The 20,480-nt window shown below is 41.5% G+C and overlaps 1 protein-coding gene across 1 annotated transcript in view; it reads right to left on the bottom strand.

The window, feature by feature from the left end:
- The window catches only part of LHFPL3 (LHFPL tetraspan subfamily member 3), a 235,119-nt gene that overhangs the window by 102,609 nt on the left and 112,030 nt on the right, over window positions 1-20,480 (bottom strand). The window lies entirely within an intron of this gene.

Genomic DNA, 20,480 nt, shown 5'->3' on the forward strand with positions numbered 1-20,480 from the left:
CCTCCAGGTACTGGGGGTTTAATTTGCACAAAAAACACAAATTTGTGCTGAATTTTCTCTTTGACTAAAAAAACTTCCAAACCCCAAAACCAAATTTTACAATTTACTGTACCACATGGCTAGCTTTCCTCCTGGTTTCTCCTCTGGCCCAGCAAGGGTGGACCCAGAATGAATCTCATCCTTGAATTCAAAATCTCTGCCTCAATGTGCAGTGTGCTGCTGGGATCAAGTGTGATGACTGTTTATCCCCTGTTATTAAGCTGTTGATTAGGCTGTAGGAATTGACAATTGAGAATTGTACATCAGTCAGTTCAAATGAGCTAAGCATCACTTGATTAAACAGTAAAGTCTAAACACATTGTGCAGGGAATAAAAAAAAAAGTGGGTTTCCCTGGTGTCAGTTGATTCAATTCGGAGCTTGTGAAATATGCAGTAGTTAGCAGCATGGACTCTCTTGTACCTTACTTGTCAAAGAGCACTGAAAAGGAAAGACACTTCTGCTGCTTCAAAGAGTTTGCTGCATAGGACTGCATGTGATTTCCCACCCAAGACAAGGCAGGGGGATGGAAGAAGGAAAGCTGATAGAGATAAGGGTGGCAACAAGATGATGCCATAGTTCAATGGGGCACGAAAGCATTATCACATCTGCTTATATTTCTCTCACTTTACATAGGTAAAATGACAGAAATGAAGGCTCAGGAGGGCACTGAGTGAAGAAAGGAAAAGCTGAACTGCTGACAAATCCTTTGGCCTTTGAGAGTGCAATAGATGCTGCTGTACTGGGTAGAGTAGGAAGGAGGAGGAATGAGAGGCTGTCTTGATGGAAGAAGCTGTGCTGTAAAGATGGAGAGAAGACTGGTGAAAGAAATTCAAGAAATGTAGCCAGGGGGAGGATAGGGAAGAAAAGAAAAGAAAAATATAAAATATATTATGCTAACAAGAGGGTACTCCTCAAGAACAGCAAAAGAGAAGGAAAATAGTCATGGGAATACCCTGGTAATATCATGGCTCAATTTTTAAGTCAATGGAGAATCTCCATTTCAAACTGAACAGCAAAATAATGCCTCTTTCTGGAAGCTGAGTCACCATTTCTTTCTACCATTCTGCTCTTTTGGCCTGTTTTTAACCCACTTATTACCATTTTTGTGTATTATCTATGTATCATTTCTGTAATTAATTTTTCCATCCTGTCGTACTATTTTGATTTCCATAGTTACAGAATTGAAATGATAACTGCTCAATAAACTCTGTAAATCATGTTGTTCAACCATTTCAAACTTGGAAGATAGTAACACTTGGGTTCTACTGAGAAATTGGTAAATGGGCAGTGCTTTAAGTAATCATGTTCTGGACAGATGCTGAATTCAGAGAATTCAATGTGAACAATGTGCATACAGACACAAAAGAGGATAATTTGAGAATACCTTACAAACATCAGTATTTTGGGTGTTAGTTCTAAGATAAGTGCTGTGAAGTGAAAATGTTGGTTAGTATTTAATCCAGCGGCATTGAAAACCTGGGCTTTTTAGGGAGTAGCAGAGCAAGGCAATGTTTTTACAGCTTTGTCTCCTGTATCACCAGCTCTCGGGTACAAGACCTCACCAAGTCTCTTATTCCTTCTTTTTAAATTCCCCAAGCAGAAAGAGATCTCCTCACTCCTTTATCCTCTAACTGCTGACCAGATAAAACACAGCAGATGCTGCAACTGGTTGTCAGCTCCATGCTGAGCACCATGTGTTTACTGATTTGTCAGTACACAGGTTGTCACCCACCAGCCATGGGGTCAAACTGATAACCACAGGGCTTGCACTGCTGGTTTTCATCCAGTGATTATACTAATTTGGGACTCTTTTGTGAAACCAGCCATGTCAGACCTCTCAGATATGGCATTTGGGTCTCTTCTCCTGTGTGGGATCTGTCTGAAGTGTGCCCATTGCTAGGAACATTTCTGAGAAGGACGTGACAGATAGACAGACATCAAGATTGCACACCCTTCATTTCAAGGGGAAGCCAAGCTAAAAATCTTGTTATACAGAGAAGTACAGAGGGTAATTTTGTTAAATATCACACAAAGCTAAACTGAAAGCTCTCTGCATCTCTTTTTTTAATGTGGCATATCTAACAGATCTTCATGTGTTTCTCACAGGATCAGATGATGTTGATAATCTGAATGTGATAACCTAGATGGGCACTTGTTGCCAAACCCAACACAGAAGTTCTCTGAATAAATCACCCTGCAAGTACCTTTCTCTGGCCCTCCATGTAGAGAGCCACCTACACAGACACAACTAGGAAAAAGGAGTTTGATGTACCCTTTTCTTGTATTACTTTTAAGTTTATTTTATTAAAAGTCTATTATTTGAATTTTTAAGAACCTGTAAAACTTTATCTTAACAACTAGGTGTAGGCAATGTTCCTGATGCCTCTTGAAGACTATGAAGAGAGATTGCTTCCAGGGATGCTTTTGTCTCTACTACCATCTCCTTGTTCTTCCCACTCCCTCCAGCTCTCCAGTTGAAACTTCCTCTGAGCACCACTTAACACAAAGATATGCAGTCACAGAGACCTCACAGAAATCAGGCAATGTCTGAGACAAATTCAACCCAGCATAGCTGGGCATATGTGGGTTGCCAATTCCACTGTGCAAACGGCATGGGGCAGGACAACAGTTGACTCTCAATGGGAGATGCACTTTTTCCACTGGAAGCTTTGCAGTTGCTTTGCAGGTTACTTGTTAGCAAGCACATCTACACTTCTCCCAAGGTATGCACAAGTAGGTTGGGAATGCACAGTACCAAAAAGTGCAGGGTTTCCTCAGGTAGTGCTGAAGTTCTGAGAGGGAGAGCAATGCAGGTTGTCAGTGTGCACCTCTGTGCAGCATCATGCTGGGTTGCACAAGCGACTTTGTGTAGAGTATCTCAAGCTGCCCCCAGGATGGAAGTGCTTGAACAACATGTCCACACCCCTGGAGTGCCTTCAGAGCAGAGGCTTGCTTTGATGGAGGTGATGGACAGTTCACTTTTCACTGTGGTATCTGCTCAGGCAAAACCCCTTTGTTCAGGGGAGAGGAGTTATCTATTAGTTAAAGGTTATCAACTCCTGATCTGTCACATAGAAAAACTTCCTCGTGATTCCTGGACAGGACATTTTTATGTAAGCCTAAAAATAAACAGTCATTAGTCAATAACCCAATGCCAGGCCTAGATTTTGAAATCTTCCCTAATCCAGAGAGATCACCTTGCTCTATTTAAAGTAAGAAAAAAAATCACAAAGCAACACATTCTTTGAAGGCTGATTCATCTTCATTTATACTTTTTCTGTCAAAGGATACCAGACACAAGGAAATTACTTTTTGATCTAAAATGGCAGTTTCTGTCTCCCATAACATACACATGCCAGGAGAGAACATGTTGGTAATGTTGGTGTCAGAATAGCATACATAAAGTAATTGAGAAAACTGAAGAGACTAATTTCTGTCGTTTGTGGGATTCTGTAACTTAATTTGATAAAAATTCATGATAAACTCCCTTTTGCCTTTCCTCTTTTGCACAGCAAGAATATCTGTAAAATAAGCAAATTCACAACCTCTAAGTACAAAATTGTTGCCAGCCAAGGCAATGCTATCATGGAAGTATGATGGAAAGAACCACACAGTGCCAACATTTAAGGATACTTACTCCCAACCATTCTCCTACAGTGCTGGAGTAGAAGCTGTAAAACTCTCCATGTAACCAATTTCATGGTCCAAGTGGAGCGAAACGCAATGTATATTAAGCATATATTACGAGAGGGGAGAAGGAATGAAATTTGTAATATTTTCAGCTGTAAACTGCTAAAATGGGATGGTCTAAATACAGCCTCTGGGCAAGAGAAATCATTGCATCCACACTAGCCCTGAAAGAAGCAGTGGATGGAGGTATAAATGCAAGAGAGTACTTATCCTGCAAGATGCTCTCATTGCTTTGCTGGCAAAGAGGGGTGTGAAACTCTTCCCTACCCACCCCAACTTGTGCTACTACAGGCAGGAAAGCTGCCATCAATCATATGTTGCTGAAGATGGAATGCAACTTATGACCCCTCAAAGTAAAATTTTCCTATGTATTCAAAATATCCAATTACTTTGCTTGAGATTACAAAGATATAAATCAAATATTCATCAAATTTTATACAAAACTTGTATCTTTAGTACTCAAGTACAATAATTTCTTCTTGGTTTCATTTCTGTTTTATGGAGTTCTTCTCTGTGCTGGTTTTGACAGGGATAGCTACACCTGCCTGACCATGAGAAGTGGTGAATGAATTGTTTTATTTTGTTTTGCTTGTGCACATAAGACTCTTGCTTTACCTATTAAATGGTCTTTATCCAACCTACAAGCTGTCTCAGCTTTACTCTTCTAATTCTTTCCCCCATCCCACTGAAGGAAAGCGAGTGAGTGGCTGTGAGAGGATCAGTTTATATCTGGCTTAAACCATGACATACTCTAATTGTTTAAAAAATGCAAATGTGAAATGTTGCCATTTTTATGTAATTGATAAGGATATGTTTTTTTTCCTCAGACAAAATCTCACTGATCCCCTCTTTATCACAGTAAAAAAAGCAGTAAGACACCATGTTTAACATCAGAAATTCACACCTGAATCACAGAGAGTCACAGTAACCAGGGAAACCAAACAGTGGCATGGACAGGTTTTCATTAGAGCATGGATGGGAGGAGAATTAATATGATTATTATAGAATACTGTCTTTTGAAAAACAGCAGTTCATTGCAACTTATTTTGCTTTTGATGGTGAGGAAGAATGTTGTGCCTAAGGAGACGCATTCAAAGGCAAGTGTTTTGGTGAGAGTTATACAGTTTGTAAATGGATGGGATTTTCTATAGGTGGAAATGCCTTTGTCACAGACCATGATGGATGATGTCCTGTCTGATGGCATGTGGGGATGATGCTCACAGCAGAGTCCCCTGCTAACAGACACAGGAGCTGGGTGTGGATTGCCACCACGAGCCACTTTCCTTCCTCTGTGTAACCCTCACCTGCAACTGAATCATGAGAATATATTTGAGTTGTTCTTGGCCGCCTCCTCTACAGCTGGGTATGCATGGAAGGATGAAGCCCAGCTCTGACAGCATTTCAAGAGCATTGTCCACAGCCAGTGATGCTCTCTTGTGGCAGGCATGCACCCAGGCAACAATGCTGGCAGGAACCTGACAACCAGAAAAGCAAGACTGGGAAAAATAATGCATATTGGCAGCATATTATTTCATCCTTCTCTTGGTGAACAAAGGGCATCCTCCTGCAGTGATCTGCTGATATTGGGAAGAGGAGACAGACCCCTCCCAGCAGTTTCTTCCTCTCCAAGGGCTGACACGGGTCCATATCCACTCTCCTGCCTCCACAGGCTGCCTACCAACCATTTCACAGTTCCCAGTCACCAGCTGCTGGAGGGGCCCCGACCTGGGCACCATGACCTCAGGAGCTGCTGGGGCTCAGCAGCAGCATCGTGCCTCTCCCTGTCTGGCAGAGCTCCTGCTGTGCTTCCTGGCAATGTGGAGAACTCCAGCAAGGATCACCCTGCCCAGTGGCACCTCTGCTGCCTCACATGAAGATCCAGGAGCAGAGCTTCTCCTCTAAGCCTGCTGCCTGTGACTGTGAAAAGCAAGAAGCGCACCTGGCAAGTGACATCCTGCCCAGCTCAGGCACCCATGCCAGCATGGCAAACTCTCTCCTCGGAGGTACAGACCTTCCCTCCCTCCATCACTGATGAGGAAGCCTAGAAGACCAGTTTATACTACATTAACTTTCTAAAAGCAAGGCCTGGTGAGATGCTTTAGGCCTTAGCTTTCTACTGAGCAAAGGATCAGCTGTTTAATTTGCACTGAAATACACAGTATTTACAGGCCTACACAGAGGGCTCCCTCAGCCTTTGCATTACACCTGCCCTTTTGGGATATTTACTTGCAGAAAACTGCTTTTGAGCAAGCCTGGTCAGTTTGCTGATCTGAGGAAGCCACCAGTCTATAAAACTTTCTAAAGAGTCAAATATATATAATGAAGCCTTTCTGATTTATATCATACTTTATCAGATAAGAGAACAGCAGCTTTATGACTACCTGACTGTAATATTTATATCACCTCAGAGGACAGTGGAAGATAAAATAGATTTTCCCCTACAAACACCTGAACATTTAAGTTTTCAGCATTAAAATTTTCCAAAGATGCCAAGTATTTATGCCAACATTAAAACAGAGAAAGAGGTACATGGCAAGGTTTGAACAGGACACAGGACAAAATGAGTTTAGATGTTTTTATTTTTATTTTAATTTGTTATTTGCAACCTTTTTTTCAAATGTGGAACTAGAGAAGAATGGCAGCAACCCTTAAAAAGGAAGCCATGAATTATAGGATATGGGTCTTGAACACTCCCTCTTGTAAACTGTCTCCCTGGAGCTCCAGTCCCAGTGGGGGCCTTTAATTGCTATGTGAGATCAAGTAATTTTAATTGAATAGAGTGTGTATTCACTTGCTGTGAGTGTCCATGCCAGGAAAACCACATCACTCAAATATTCATGAGAGGCAAACACTGAATGCAGGTCAGCCCAAAATAGATTATTTATTTGAAACTATAAAGTCATCAAAAAGAAATTTTCTGTAATGTTTGACTAATTTCTTTAATTGGAGTAAATCAAACCTTTCCTCAGGAAGGCAAATTCTTAGTGTGACCTTCCCTATTCAACTGAGTTTTTGTAAGGATGAGAAGCCAACACAAGACCCAAACCTTGAAAAAGCTAGTTTCCAATGCAGAAATACATCTAAATTGCTTATTTTTAACTGTCTGTGTTTTAAAAGCTTTTTCTCTCCCATGCAGAAGGATAACAAGTATTCTTTGTTTGCAACGCCCCTTGGGATAATTTGTAGAGGGAATTACAGGAAAATGTCTCTGAAGACAGATTCAGTATTCTCCCAATTTCCAACAATAAAAACCTTGAAAGTTTCCACTTATTTTTACCAAGTTGTTAATTTTTATATCAAAGTGTCCTAAAAGTAAAGCAACAGCTGTGTAATTTGCCACAGAAAAAGGTGTTAATCTGAATTAGTTAACCGTTTCCTCTATTTCTCTTGTCTGTCAACTATACCAACAAAAGCCCACAACATTAGCATCCAACAGAGATGCTGAATCCCTGCAAGTCTTTGGGTTACCTTTCCAGCCTTCCATCAGGCCTTGTGCTGAAGTGTATTCATCCAGAAACTGCTGGTTGTAGATTGCTGAGCTGAAACCTTTAGACTGGTGTGTTTCTAGAAGAACTTAGTGTATGCATCCATTCACCCAGGCCATACGTTTTATTCACTGTTTTAATCACTCAGTCTATTTTCTGTTCAAGGTCCTCATAAAAAATTGCATCTCACACTTGTCTGGATGTGACAAAAAGAGACTCAGTAAGAATCACATCTGTAGTATCCTTAGAATGAAGTCCTGGGTCAATGCAATGGCTCATTTGGGCACACAGCTTTTATGACGTCTCCACATTGACTTGAGCAAACTATCAGGAATTTAAATTTGGCAGAGGAAAAAACATTTTTTTTCCCCAAAAATAAAACTGTATCCAGAATCTTTAAGATGATTACAGGAGTCAGAGGACCTGCAGCTCTGCTGTGGGTAGCAATATCTGTCACACTCAGGCAGCAAAGGAGCCTTCTGGAAACAAGTGCCCTTCACCCAGCTAAAGGGAGAGAGCTCTGAAAATTACTGAAAAGGTTAAAAAAACCAGATCTGAAGTAACAACTCTATGTGGTAGCTTGAAATGTGTGTTCATCTGTTTTGTGCTGCCGCACAGATAACAAGAGCTGCAGATAAGGGGTTCCTGCTCATCATGGAATGCCACTGCCTGGGCATGGAGAGCAGCCTGGGGGCTCAGAGCGCAGCCAGGAGCCTGCAGACTGAGAATCCAATCCCTACCACAGAGAGCCAAAGGCACAATCTAATCCAGAGGATTTATTTCCAGATTCCCACACCTTCAAGTGGTAAATGCAGTATCAGGTTCACTAAACAGGAATTATGAATGCTGCTGTTGAGCTTGTGTAGTCAGGCTGAATATAGCTTAATGCAGTGATTACTCTGCTAGAGATTTCAACGAGTACCTTCACAGTCCCCCCACAACATCTGAATTACACTAGGAAGCACTGAACACGCTGGAATCATCTAAAAAGGGTCGCTAAGAGCTGAAGCAGAAGTAGTCATAGATTAGTTAGCAGATTTTCTTACCTAACAGGGTCACGTAGGAACTCTCATGAGGCACAATAGCACAGACTGAATTAAAACCCAAAACCAAACACACCTGAGATTTCTTTGAGTGAATATCTACTCTTACAACTCCTCCGTAGGGAGGATGTAGAGCTCAGTCCAGGTTTCAATCTGGAGGACAACTGGGGAGATAGTTTGAGGAATTAGGAGACATCTGCAAGTGATAGGGTTTTTCCTGAAAATCATACAAAATGCAAAATTGTGCCTCTTCTAGTCAAGGCAAAATGCATATTTTCATCCCTTGATTACTTAGAATTGTGAACTTACTCTTTTTTTCTCAAAAACCATTCCATTAACCTGAACAGTGCTATTTATATATCTGCAAGGCTTACTAGTGTGAGTAAAAGTTGCTGGATTAGGCTGTGTGTTTGCAGTGTGAACTTTATTTTAAGTGTGTGGGAGCAGAGTCCTGAGATTGCACAGAAACATGTTGGTGTGAAATGCTGAGAAAAAAACATCTGCTGAGCCCTGTGAAAAACAGATAAAGAAATAAGAGAGAGATAGAGCAGATGAATGGGCAGAATGATAAAATAGTCTCATAACAAGCCCCAGACATTTGACTATTTATTTTGAATTATTCTAGTTTTGATAGCCCCCAAAGAGCACTTTAAAGTGCTTAATTTGCTTTGCTCCATTGATTTTAATTAATCTTGCCCTAGGCTTTCAAACTTGATGAGCATGGAGAACTTAGGAAAAAAAAAACCTAGCAGCCTACTTTCTCACCATATAAAATTCCTTAACTGCCTCACATCATGGGCAACTGCAGTGCAGCCCTGGACATGAGCACTTGTCATGCCCTGGGTACTGTCCTTGTAGGGGTAATACCTACATGGGCTGACCTCAAAGCAGAAGAGAAATATCTGCAGATATTATAGGTATCTGCTGAAGCCTTCTGCATGGATGGAGGTGATCCAGCTGCTTTCCCTCTAGCCAAGGAGCCATGGGATACCCCCCTGCAGAATGAGTTCTTTCCATAGTCACAGCTCCACAGTGGCCCAGAGTCACACAGACATTGCTCTTGTGCTGTGAAAAGCTCCTGCCAGCACACAGCAGATGAGCTTTGGCACTCCACAGGAGGAGGCGCCTTGGCTTAGGAAGGAAAGATAATTGACAAAGAAAAATTACAGGAAAAATCCTCTGTCCTCCCTGGAATGGCTGAGCCAAGGCAGCCCCTTCAGTGAGACATCTCCTGGGATCTCTGAAAGGGACCCATGGTAACTGATGGCTGCAGCACAGGGAGAGTGGCACTGGCATCAAGTCCAGCTGATGAAGGTGAATTTCACTACTGCCAAGCAGTTGAGCTGTATATAACCAGGTATTAAGCACCTGTGTAATTCCAAAATCTTATTCCAGAGTTACTAAATTTGAGATTTAAGAGATATTTTCTTCCAGCAACTTCCATTAAGGAGTCAGAAATCCCAGAGAGATTGGGACCTTCTGTCTGACAGCACAGCACTACCACCATGCATGGGATGTGTGATGGGATCAGAGACTGAAGATGTGTCACTATAGGACACGAAAGAACACAAGCACACACCACCATTCTCAAGGTGAAGGACAAAAGGGAAGTTTATTTTCTGACTCCAACATTTATAGTTTTCTCAAAAGTGACAGCGGATTGGAGGGTGACAGTGACACCTCTCCAATGACACTGGTCAAACCAACAGTCCATCAACTCTCTCCTCCTCTATAAAGGAATGCAAAACAATGAGTCATTTACAGAAAGCGTGTGAGAAAGTTCACTACAAGAATGTCAACATCAAAAAGCTTAGAAAATCTTAAAAACTAGGGTGACAAAGATGTGCCATTTTCATGCTTTCCCAACCAAGCACAAACACTATCAATCAAGTGACCAGTTGGCCATCACTTCTGCCAGACTCTAGGTGTGGACTTGTCCTCCCTTTTTGATTCAGCTGAGAGCAGCAACCTCCACAAAAGCCCCCAGTGCCTCAGCATCTGCCAGTTGAGAAAGGCTGCAGAGTACTGGGGGAAATGCAGGACTGTCACACCATGGGCAGCACCAGGGAGGAAGGGGATGCCCTGGCAGGACCAGGCTTGGCAGGGGGAAAATAAGGGCAGCCCCCAAGTGGGATTTATGCTTTGTCCTCCTAAAAGGCAAAACACTGACCAGCATGAACTAATCAGTGGTTAAACTGTTACTCAGGAGCTGTAATTTAACATTTGTGACTTCTCTAATTACTTCTGTCTCATTCTGCATCTTGCCTTTCTGGGAAAGGTTATTAGAAGGTCGTATGTTTTAGATAACAATAACTTACATCTCCTGCCTATGAATAAGCAACCTCAGATTTTTTGTCTGTAATTCTGAGTGCGCCTGTGTCCTAAAAAAGAAAGGAAAAATAATTTGCTTTAGCAAAGGAAGGTATTGATAATGTATATCCACAAGAGACTTATAAAAAAATCCACAAATAAAGTAATTCATTAAGAACATTAATCAGTTTTGGACTATCCCACACTGTAGTAATCAATCATTTTAATGAAAAGAAACCATGCATTCTCTCCCTCTTTTACCTCAGCCCATCTTTGCAACACAGCTCAAAGACAACATCTTTCAAAGATGCTGAGTACAGTTTCTATAATCTTCATAAAGAATTTCACAAAGCAACAATACCCTCTGTATTGAAGTGCCTGCCTTCTTATGGAAGCTTTTGCTTTTGCAGAAGGTGAGAAAGTGATCGGATGATTGTTCAGCAGCTCCAGATTCCTGTGCTCTGTGTAAGACAGGAGAGCAGTCCCAGCTACCTTACAAGGAGGTGCAGGGGCTCAGCCTTGTGTCTCTGGCACAAACCTGGCTTTCCACACACCCAGACTGGCATCCCCTCTCAACAGCTGTCCCTCCCGTGTGTCCCCAGAGAGCTGGACCTCACTGAGGTCTCTGTCCTGCCCAGTACCTTTTCTTCAACAGCTGAGAAGAGCAGAAAGCAGAGAAAGGAAGGAATGACTGCACAGGGGAAGTACAGAGGGAGCTTTCCCCACTCTGCAGGGTGTTACAGGTCAGGGGCTTCTGGAGGCAGCATTTATTGGCCAGAATGGATTTTTAATGCAATGCATTTCTCCAGTCCTTTTAGAATCTTGTAAAAAGCTCAGATAATTTCTTTCTTTTTAATATCAGCTGCTTTGTTCTGCAATTTTCAGAGCAATCTAACACTAAAAATTATGGGAAAGAATGAAATCTTTTTTCTCATAACAGGCAAGAAAGAGGTTTTGTTCCACTCATCAATGTGTTACAGTCTTCTAAGATCAAAGAGTGCTGCTACTTCCCTTTTAGGAGCACAAGGAAGAATGAAAAAAAAAAAAGAAAATGCATTTATAAAGTAGCTGTATCTTTCCTTCCTTAAGTTGATTCTGCTGCTTAGCAATATCTGCCTCTGCAGATCAGCATGAAGTTTCAAAGGATGTCTGGCTTCAATGATATCTAATGTTGATTTAATTTAAGATAGAGAAAGACAAGGGTATAATAGGGAAAATCAGTCAACAAGAAAGGCATAAGTCAAATGTTGTAGCAGGGAAGATTTTTCAGCTGTCCTTTTCTAGAATAAGAGAAACAAAAGCCAAATGGATTGGTCACAGCTATGATTTGTGCACTGCTTAAACTGCTGCTCAGAGAAAGGAACTCAGAGAGATAGTTTCATTTTTCACCACCCTACAAGACAGCAAATGGAAACAGAAGCAGCTGACATAGTTCAGCAGCAGGTTCAAAAAGCCATTGTCAGAGTTCTAGTTGAGAAGACAAGTAAATCATGGCATGAAAGATAAGGAGTGATGTGGCCTGTAAACACTGCAGGAACAGATGGATCAATAAAGGGTCACTTGTCTCTAGACAGAAAGTTACACTTGAGCAGGAAGTTCCTGACTGAAACTGGGGTGTTAATTAATATATTTATATATCACCTGAGAAAAGCAGAGTATAAACAAATAGAAAAAATTACTTACATTAATCAAATCTAGGAAAAAAACAGGAGGATTTCCTCAAGAGGATCCGGCTGAAACAAGGTGACAGCTGTCAAACAGACAAATGTGAGGGAAGTGGTCTGAATGACTCTTCTGCATTACTGGGATGGAAATGCAATGCAGCCACAAAAGCCCTGTGTCCATGCTGTAGAAGTATGAACTTCTGCTTGCAGAAACATTGGGATGCCAAAGGAATAGGACAGAAAATTCTTAACTCATAAAGTTCCAAAGTAAACAAAATGCTCATCCTTGCTTTCAACAGTATGTCTGTTCTCAGCTTCATATGTCAAGGAAATAGAATTTAACTAGAAAGAAAGGGATAGTGCAAATACTAATGGATATAACACAATAAAGGCAGAAAATAAGTTTTGCTTTAGAGACAAACTGAAAAGACTGTGACTCTTTAGAGAACAAGTGAACAAAAGCAGATATACTGAAGAAAATTTCTTTTTACCCTGCTGTAAATCAAAAGGAAAGTAACATTTGAAGAATTTAGAAGGCGGCAGCACTTATCTACACCTGAGGAAATGCCATCTTTTAAATTAGAAAACATAAAGGTTAATAGCCCATGGATATCCTTATTTCAAGGTATCAAGTAACAAAGAGCCTTACAGAGTAAACAAGAGGATCAAACATCTGTAGTGCTAGCAACACACACTGACACTACAGAAAATTAAATAGAAAACCAAACTTCTATCCGTTTTTTAAGTTACCCATTAACTTGACCACTGTAAAATTTTTACAGTTTCTGTGGCTTCCTGGAATGTACACCACAGAGTGGTGCATGATGGAAAGCCAAGTGAACCAGCAGAGACCTGTGCTCCTGGTGCACAGTGCAGCACTCCCTGCAGCTCCCTGGCTTTGGTGTAGGTGCAGTGCAGCCACAGCAGGGCTGTGCTTTGCCAGAGTGAAGGAGGGCAAATGTGGCTTCATGCAGCCCCACTGGATGTGGCTGCAGCACTGCTGACCAGCAGGCACTGCCCTGCCACAGCTGCACACTGACTCTGCATAGACACAGGCTCACGGGGACCTGCCAGGCTGGGTTATGAGGAAATAAGCACCAGCCTTATTTCATATGGTGCTTCCTGTGATTCCAAGTAGAAATCAGCACCATGGTGATAGTCATTCTACCTCTGGACACAGACAGCAGTCACTCTGTTGAACTAGTCCACCTCCTCACTCTGCTCTACTATTTTATCCCTTTACAGTTTATTTTCCTAACTGCTGCAATCCTCACTGTAACACAGCCAAAATATTTTACAATTCAATTCTGTGTTCTTAAAAATATGCTAACTTCAAATGATCATTGGAGCTTCCTCTAAATGAACAACACAGCAGCATTTGCAGACTTTGGAAACCAGCTCGTCACTGAACAAGAGAAAGGCTTGTTAAATGGGAATTCAAGTAGAAAGAAGAATTACTGTAAGAAAAGAGATGGTAAACACTGACAGCTGCTTTGTTGTTTTGATGGAAAATACCTTGTGGATGACCTGAAAATTCGTTTTGGACCACAGTGTTGGCTTGAGAATGGGTGAATTATATTGGGAGTGAGGTCTCACAGAAACTTTTAATGCATTATTTATTTTAAAAGAAACATGATCACCAATTTTTATTCAAATAGACTTGAGACACCATCGCCCTATGGAAATAAGCAGTCTTGCTTAAAGGGGCTTTGCAAAAAATGTACCCCCCTTTAATATTTATGACACTTTTCCCAGGTTTGCTAAAGTCCAAGTGCACGTCTCTTTTTATTGCATGAGTCAAAATATTTAGAATTAGTTAAAAATAATTTATTCCCACTAATTCTAATGTGAGCAAATAATTCTAAAACCATACAGCCAGGAAAATCTGAGTGCAAAATACCCATATTCTCCCATTTAGATATCTGGTCCATTGACACTGCTGGCACTGCAGCACACAGGTACAAACCTCCTCAGTGCCTTAAAACCATTTACTGAAGGTAACTCTGCTTGAATGCTTGGACCCAGGAAATCTCTGACAGTCTTGCTTTTCAGTCTCAGTTCTACTGTTTCTTTGCTTGCAAATGCAATAATTACTAGAACTGATGACAGAAAATTTGTTGGCAGACCTTAAAAAATAGCTTATTTTATGGGTCAACCATTGACAATTTATGGCCAGAGTGTAACTGGAGCTCTGCAACAAAAATAATAGCACAGGTACAGTTCCTACCATAAAAATCACCCTTTTCCCAGTATACTTCTTCTATAATAATTTCTCTCTTTCTCCCTGTCCCCACACAACATTTTTAAATGCCACACCAGTTTTGTGATGGCAGTTAGCCAAAGGCATGCAAGAATGAATTGCACTGTTGTGGCATTTAAATTATATCAATACTGAAATGCAGAATAGAGTCCTTTTCTATTTTATCTCTAAATTGAATGCTTTCACAGAGAGGCACTGTTATCTGCATTACAATTTGAGAGCTACATTAGTAAATCTTGAATGCTCTGAATTAGCGTATTCAACTTTTGAGATGGATGGTTGAGCTCAACACAAAAATGTATTAAGCTGAAGATATGGCTTCATTTGGAGTGAACATGTATTTTGAAGAATATATGGGATTCAGAAACCAAGCCTAAATTTCTGGGCAGCCTGCACCCACATGAATGTTACCCTCCTTTTAAAGTAAATACTTTTAGATTTTCCTTTTAAAAACTATGCCTTCAAAGTTATTCTCCAGGTACCATTTCCCTGTCAGATGGGGAAATTATGCAGATTATCACTTTCACACTATCATTGGAGCAGACTGGAAATGCTGCCTGTGAGTGCAGAAGGTTCCCATCCCTTTTATGGCACATTGCAAGCACACCAGTAATGCTGCAAGGATAGGATGGGTCCTGCAGCTGCTGAACAGTTGTAAGGGTCTGAGGAAATGAATTAAATATCTGGGCATATTTCAGAGGTTTTATCCTTACGACTTCAGTGACAGCAGCCTCAGTGCTCCACAGTCACCTGAAGACCTTTTTGGCCTTTAACCAATCTGCAAGATTTTAGGTTTCTGAGATGCCACTGCTGCCAGGGGCATTTCTGGGATGTGCCTGGAAGAGTTGTGCTTGCCACTTTCCAGGGTGAGTGCAGAAAGGAAAAAAATCCCTCCCTTTCACAAAAAACCACACAGAGCAAACAAGTGCATTTAAAAGCTATGTTTGTGGAAAATTGATAAATAACACGATGATCACATTGGTGTGCTTATCCTGTGATAAGTGAAACGTATTCTGAAGCACAGTCTGTGTTTTCTTTTTTCATGCATAGGGGAAATTTGCTGACAGATACCCAAAGTGCAGCTGCTTCTGACAAAAAAAAAAACAAACAACAAAACATAGACTATTTACTTCACTTGAGCTCAAATGATTATTGCTATGAACCAAGTGGTAGTATGAAAGAAAAGTATTCCCACAATCGAAAGAATGAGGTCAGAAATAGTTATACAAGAAAAAGTTTTTGCCACTAAAAATTGTTTCATTTGTGAAACTGATATATGTTATCTTACTGGAATGAAATGTGCCCTCAGTACCAGTATTATTTGATAATGCTGACCCAGAAACCCATCTGTGAAAAGCAAATCCTTTGGTCAAAGAAGCTTGAAAAAGACAGAAGGACTTTGGGGAAAAAAACTGAGATGGGCTTTGCTTGCAACCTCCTAACAAGGCAGATTTGAGAAGAACCCCAGAGATCTCTGGCCATGGCTGGAGATGGATCAGAAGCACCTGCAGCACAAGGAGTGTGCTTTATGCAGGTGAAGGAAGGTCAGGGCTGAAGCTGCAGTCCCACCTGTGCCAGGGAGAGACGTGACCTGGTACCCAGCTGGAGACCACCAGCTCTGCCACCCGAACCCAGGCAGAAACTGCAAGGAATCTTGTCAGTATTTTTAGCCCTTTTCCTCAGATATCATGTGCCAGCAGCTGGTTTTCCTCTCTTGGTATCTCCTTGCACAGGAGGAGCCATGCTGACCTTGGTGACGTGGATATGCTCCAACACCATGCCTGGGAAAGGAAAAGCTTCCAGCCTCCAGCCCTCAGCTCAAAACCAGCCTGCAGCTCACCCTGGCCCCACCCCAAGATATTAGATTATTTTTGTCATTGCATGAAATAGTGTTATGTGTTGAAGTGCAAAATATCCCTTTTCTCTCCCCTTTTACTTAAAAAATCCTAGTAGGGTTCACATCTGCATTTCAGTTTAATGAAGAACAATTTTCTGTTGAATTCTGTCTGCTAGGGATGCCCATTAGGGAACCTGTTAGAGGTTTCAGGTGAAGTCCTGATCCCTTTGATCTTGAGTCCATGGGGATGGGGAGCAGGTCCCATTACTTTGATCCGAAGGAGACTATAGGGATCACATTCATGTGCTCCTTGATCTTCCTGTAACCAGAAACTTTGCTTGAAATTTTTGTGCAACATCAGATATGGATTTGTTCCCCCAAACAAATCTATGGAGCCATCTCCTAGGAGAAAGGAATGGCACCTGCCAGGGCAGGGGTTGCAAGCTGTTCAGTTTCTCAAAGACCTCTGGCCTCACCTCTCCTCCCCCTGCCACAGACAGCAGTTAAAAAGCAGGATTTTCAGAGCTCACACCAGAGTCACACAGGAGCCAGAATGAGAGTGCTTTTCTGGTAGGTTTGCACACATTTTCTAGAAGTTTGCTGTATACAAAAAGAACAGTTTTAAGGCATCACTGGTATAAATGAGCATGTGATACCACCCCTGAAGGATCTGCCAGAAACTCTTGTGTTTCTCTCTCTCTTCCTGACAGATGCCCCTCAGCTGTGGCATTTCTAGGCCAAGGTGGACCTGATAGTGTTGTTTGTGAAAGCATATGGAGGATGTGAGGCAACATTATTTATTTATTTACTATTTATTATTTAGTTGCTCTTTATTTATTTATTTTTCAAGATTTATTAGAAAGTAATTCCTCACTAGGAGAGCACTGCTACACAAGAACAGGCTGCCCAGAGAACTTGTGGGTGCCCCATCCCTGGAAATGTTCAAGGCCAGATTGGATGGGACATGAGTGATGTGGTCTAGTGGAAGGTGTCCCTGCCCACAGCAGGGGGTGGGAACCAGATGATCTTTAAGATTCCTTCCAAACCATTCTATGATTCTCTTTGACTTAATCAATTGCCATTATGTGGCTGATGATGTCTGAGCCCATCCCTGCAGAAAGTTGAAGTGATGTTTATCTATTTTGCAGCAGACAGATTTTATCCAGGGTAAAGCCCTGACCCCCTTAGCCCCTGGATGCCTTGCTGCAGGAGTCTGCTCTTGCACAGCTTTATGGCTGGTGGGATAACCTTTATCTGGCTACTAAAAGCTGGAGGCAGGCACTAAGCCTGACCAGACCTCAGCTGGTTTGTTGCCCTCAGAGTCCCTGGAGAGAGAGCAAGGCAGGCACCTGGGGGAATTGTTCTGAAACCCTCTGATTGCAAAGAATGAGTCCAGGGACTTGTAGGGCAGCTGCAGGTCTCTAAGGAACAATTTCACAGCACTTCATGCTGTACCTTAAAGGACATATTTTATTATTTGATCCTTATACATAGGGACATCCCCCCTGTTTATTCTGAGCACATGGTGTTGAAGGACTCACTGAGGGCTTTGGTCCTCACTGCATTACCCTGTTCTGGTTCCCTGTGTGGGGGGAATCATTACCCACATGTTGTGCAGCTCAGCTGGAAATCAGCTCTGATTTTATCAATTAATTTTGCCTCTTCCTTGTGTTCCAGTTTTCAAAGTATTTGCTCCAGAAATAATTTAAGTAACTACCATCTCTCAGCCTTCAAAGCAGCTTTGTCTTCCCTCCCTTACATTAGCTATGCCTGAAAAGCTCAAGAAAGTGTGTTTCAAGAAACCATTGTCCCCCAGTGGATCCCACCAGTCAGCTGGATTTGTATCTCTGTTCACTATAGGTGCCATGGTGTGAAGTACAGGTGGTCTGGGGGTCTCTGGCCCCTCTCTGTGATAGTGGTGATGCTCCTGGATGGAGCAGGTGACAGAATCACCATTTCCCATGCACAGATCCAAGACATGGCTGCACTTGTTGTGCTGTGGACACAGGAGAGGAGCAGTTTCCAGGAAGGATGGGTTGAATAAAGAGGAGCCACACAATTCTCAAGAAAAGCACATCATATGGGGGTGAGGAAAGAGCTTTCCTTTTGGCTTTGCTGGTTCCTTGAGTTGCATGCACAAATCTCCCCCTACAGAAAGCACACCACTTGGGTACAGGCAGAGCCAAGACTGAAGCAGTTGTGTTGGTGCATGGAAATTTTCACTTGGTGAAAATTCACTTTCACTTGGTACTACAGCACAGGTAGGCATGAGATTAAGGTGGGGCTAAAGATAGGTTATGAACCTCTAACTGAAACTTCCAGAACACCAGTGTCTTTTAGGGGTTCCAGCAGCTAGACTGCAATAACAGAGACCTGAAATTGTATTAAAAAGCTTGAAAACAGACAGATACAGCAGAGCAGAGAAATGCAGCAATGTGAATAAGTGAGCATTAAGTGTGACTAGTAAGGAAGTACCATGGTCCAGAGAGATAACAAGTCAGCCAAATGAAAGAAGTCTAAGAACAAAAGTGATGGCATCATACGCAATGAAAGCCAATCATGCTCCAGGAACATTTTTTATATTTCTTGTGATCCATTTTAGCAAAAACATAATTATTATAACAATTGGTTTTCCCCAAACCTGTTTTCTTCTTCCTCTTAACAGCCCCCTTCTGAAGCCAACAATTTTCTTGGATCTCTGGAGTGCACAACTTCCTTTTAAACTGATAAATTACAGAGCATAGTATCCTGCTTTTGAAACAGTACTGATGAAATGCTTTCAACTCCACAAAATACATATCCTCCTTTTGAATGGATTCTGTCAAATGTGAATCTGTTTTAATTGGTTATGGCTAAAGGAAGTGATGTATTTAAAATTAAGAAGCAAGTCTCTACCTCAGGCATTACTCTGCCATGGTTCCTATAAAAATACCCAAGCCTGCACCAGGCTTTGTGCTCTGGCAGCTTCCCTGTCCTAGATATCCCTGCTACATTGGCTCAAGCTCAGGTGTGTCCCAATGGGCCCCATCTGCAGCTGGGACAAGGGCAGCAATGCACCTGAAAAACCCAGGATGTTCCAGAAGAACTTACCTAGTTTATTTAATTTTGTCTCTTCTGAAAATAGAAATGTACCACTTTGTTTAGGAGCTTGATGAAAACACAAATGCATATTCACATATCCTACACAAACATTTTGTTACAAATGGGTGTTTTCTTCATGCATTACTTTGATTTTACATGAAATCTGGTTTTTTTTGTGTGTAGGAAATTAGAAAGACAGAACTTTTTTTCCAGTGCAGCTGACATTTTACAATTCAGGGCTGAGAAAACAAGAAGATAGTAAAATGTATTCATATTTAAGCACCAGAAGGCATCCCTCTTTGATCTTATTTTGGCTAGGATAAGGAATACCCAACAGGCTAATGACACCAGTGGCATTTATAAAGCTGGAGTAGGAGAGAGACTTGTTCCTTCAGCACTTCTCCCTGCTGCTATAAAATTTATGAGCATTATATGCTACCTGGACCAGAAGGTCTCTGCTCTTTTAGTGTTTATGAGCTTTGCAGGACAGCCAGGGAGTGAGGAACTCTGAGATCTTACAGAAACTATTAAAATTCCAGAGACATAGACAGAGAAATTTGCAATTCTTATAACCTTTTTTGCATAGGAAATAGATTTCCATCAATCAGGAGGTATAGGGGCATTCCTATGGGAGTACCTAACTGAAATTAGCCCAACGGTCTCACTCTAAAATAGAAAAAGGCTCCAGTCTGAGCTAACACAACAAACCCTAGTTATTAGGTGCAGCTAGCTTTGAGACAAGATTTCTGTTGCCTTTCCTCCACTATTAATAGCAACACAGAAAGATGAAGGTTTATGTTGTTTTTTTCCCAAAGGTTGAAAACTCTGGTATGTGCCAGGGATTGCAAATGTTGCAAACTGCTGTAGAGCAGCCCTGAGGTTCCTCCACAGCTTCTGTGACTCTGAGAAAAATTTGCAATGAATTAATTTAATTTTCATATATATTTAGATAATTTGTCATGATAAAAACAACAAAAAAATCCCTACAATCTTAACTGGGAAAGATTTTTGCCCTTTTGCAGCAAGTCTGGTGAAGCAGTCATTAGGAGAACCTTAAAAAGCAGCACATG

The sequence above is a fragment of the Camarhynchus parvulus genome, chromosome 1A, assembly GCF_901933205.1.
Source record: "Camarhynchus parvulus chromosome 1A, STF_HiC, whole genome shotgun sequence".
Classification (NCBI taxonomy): Eukaryota; Metazoa; Chordata; class Aves; order Passeriformes; family Thraupidae; genus Camarhynchus; species Camarhynchus parvulus.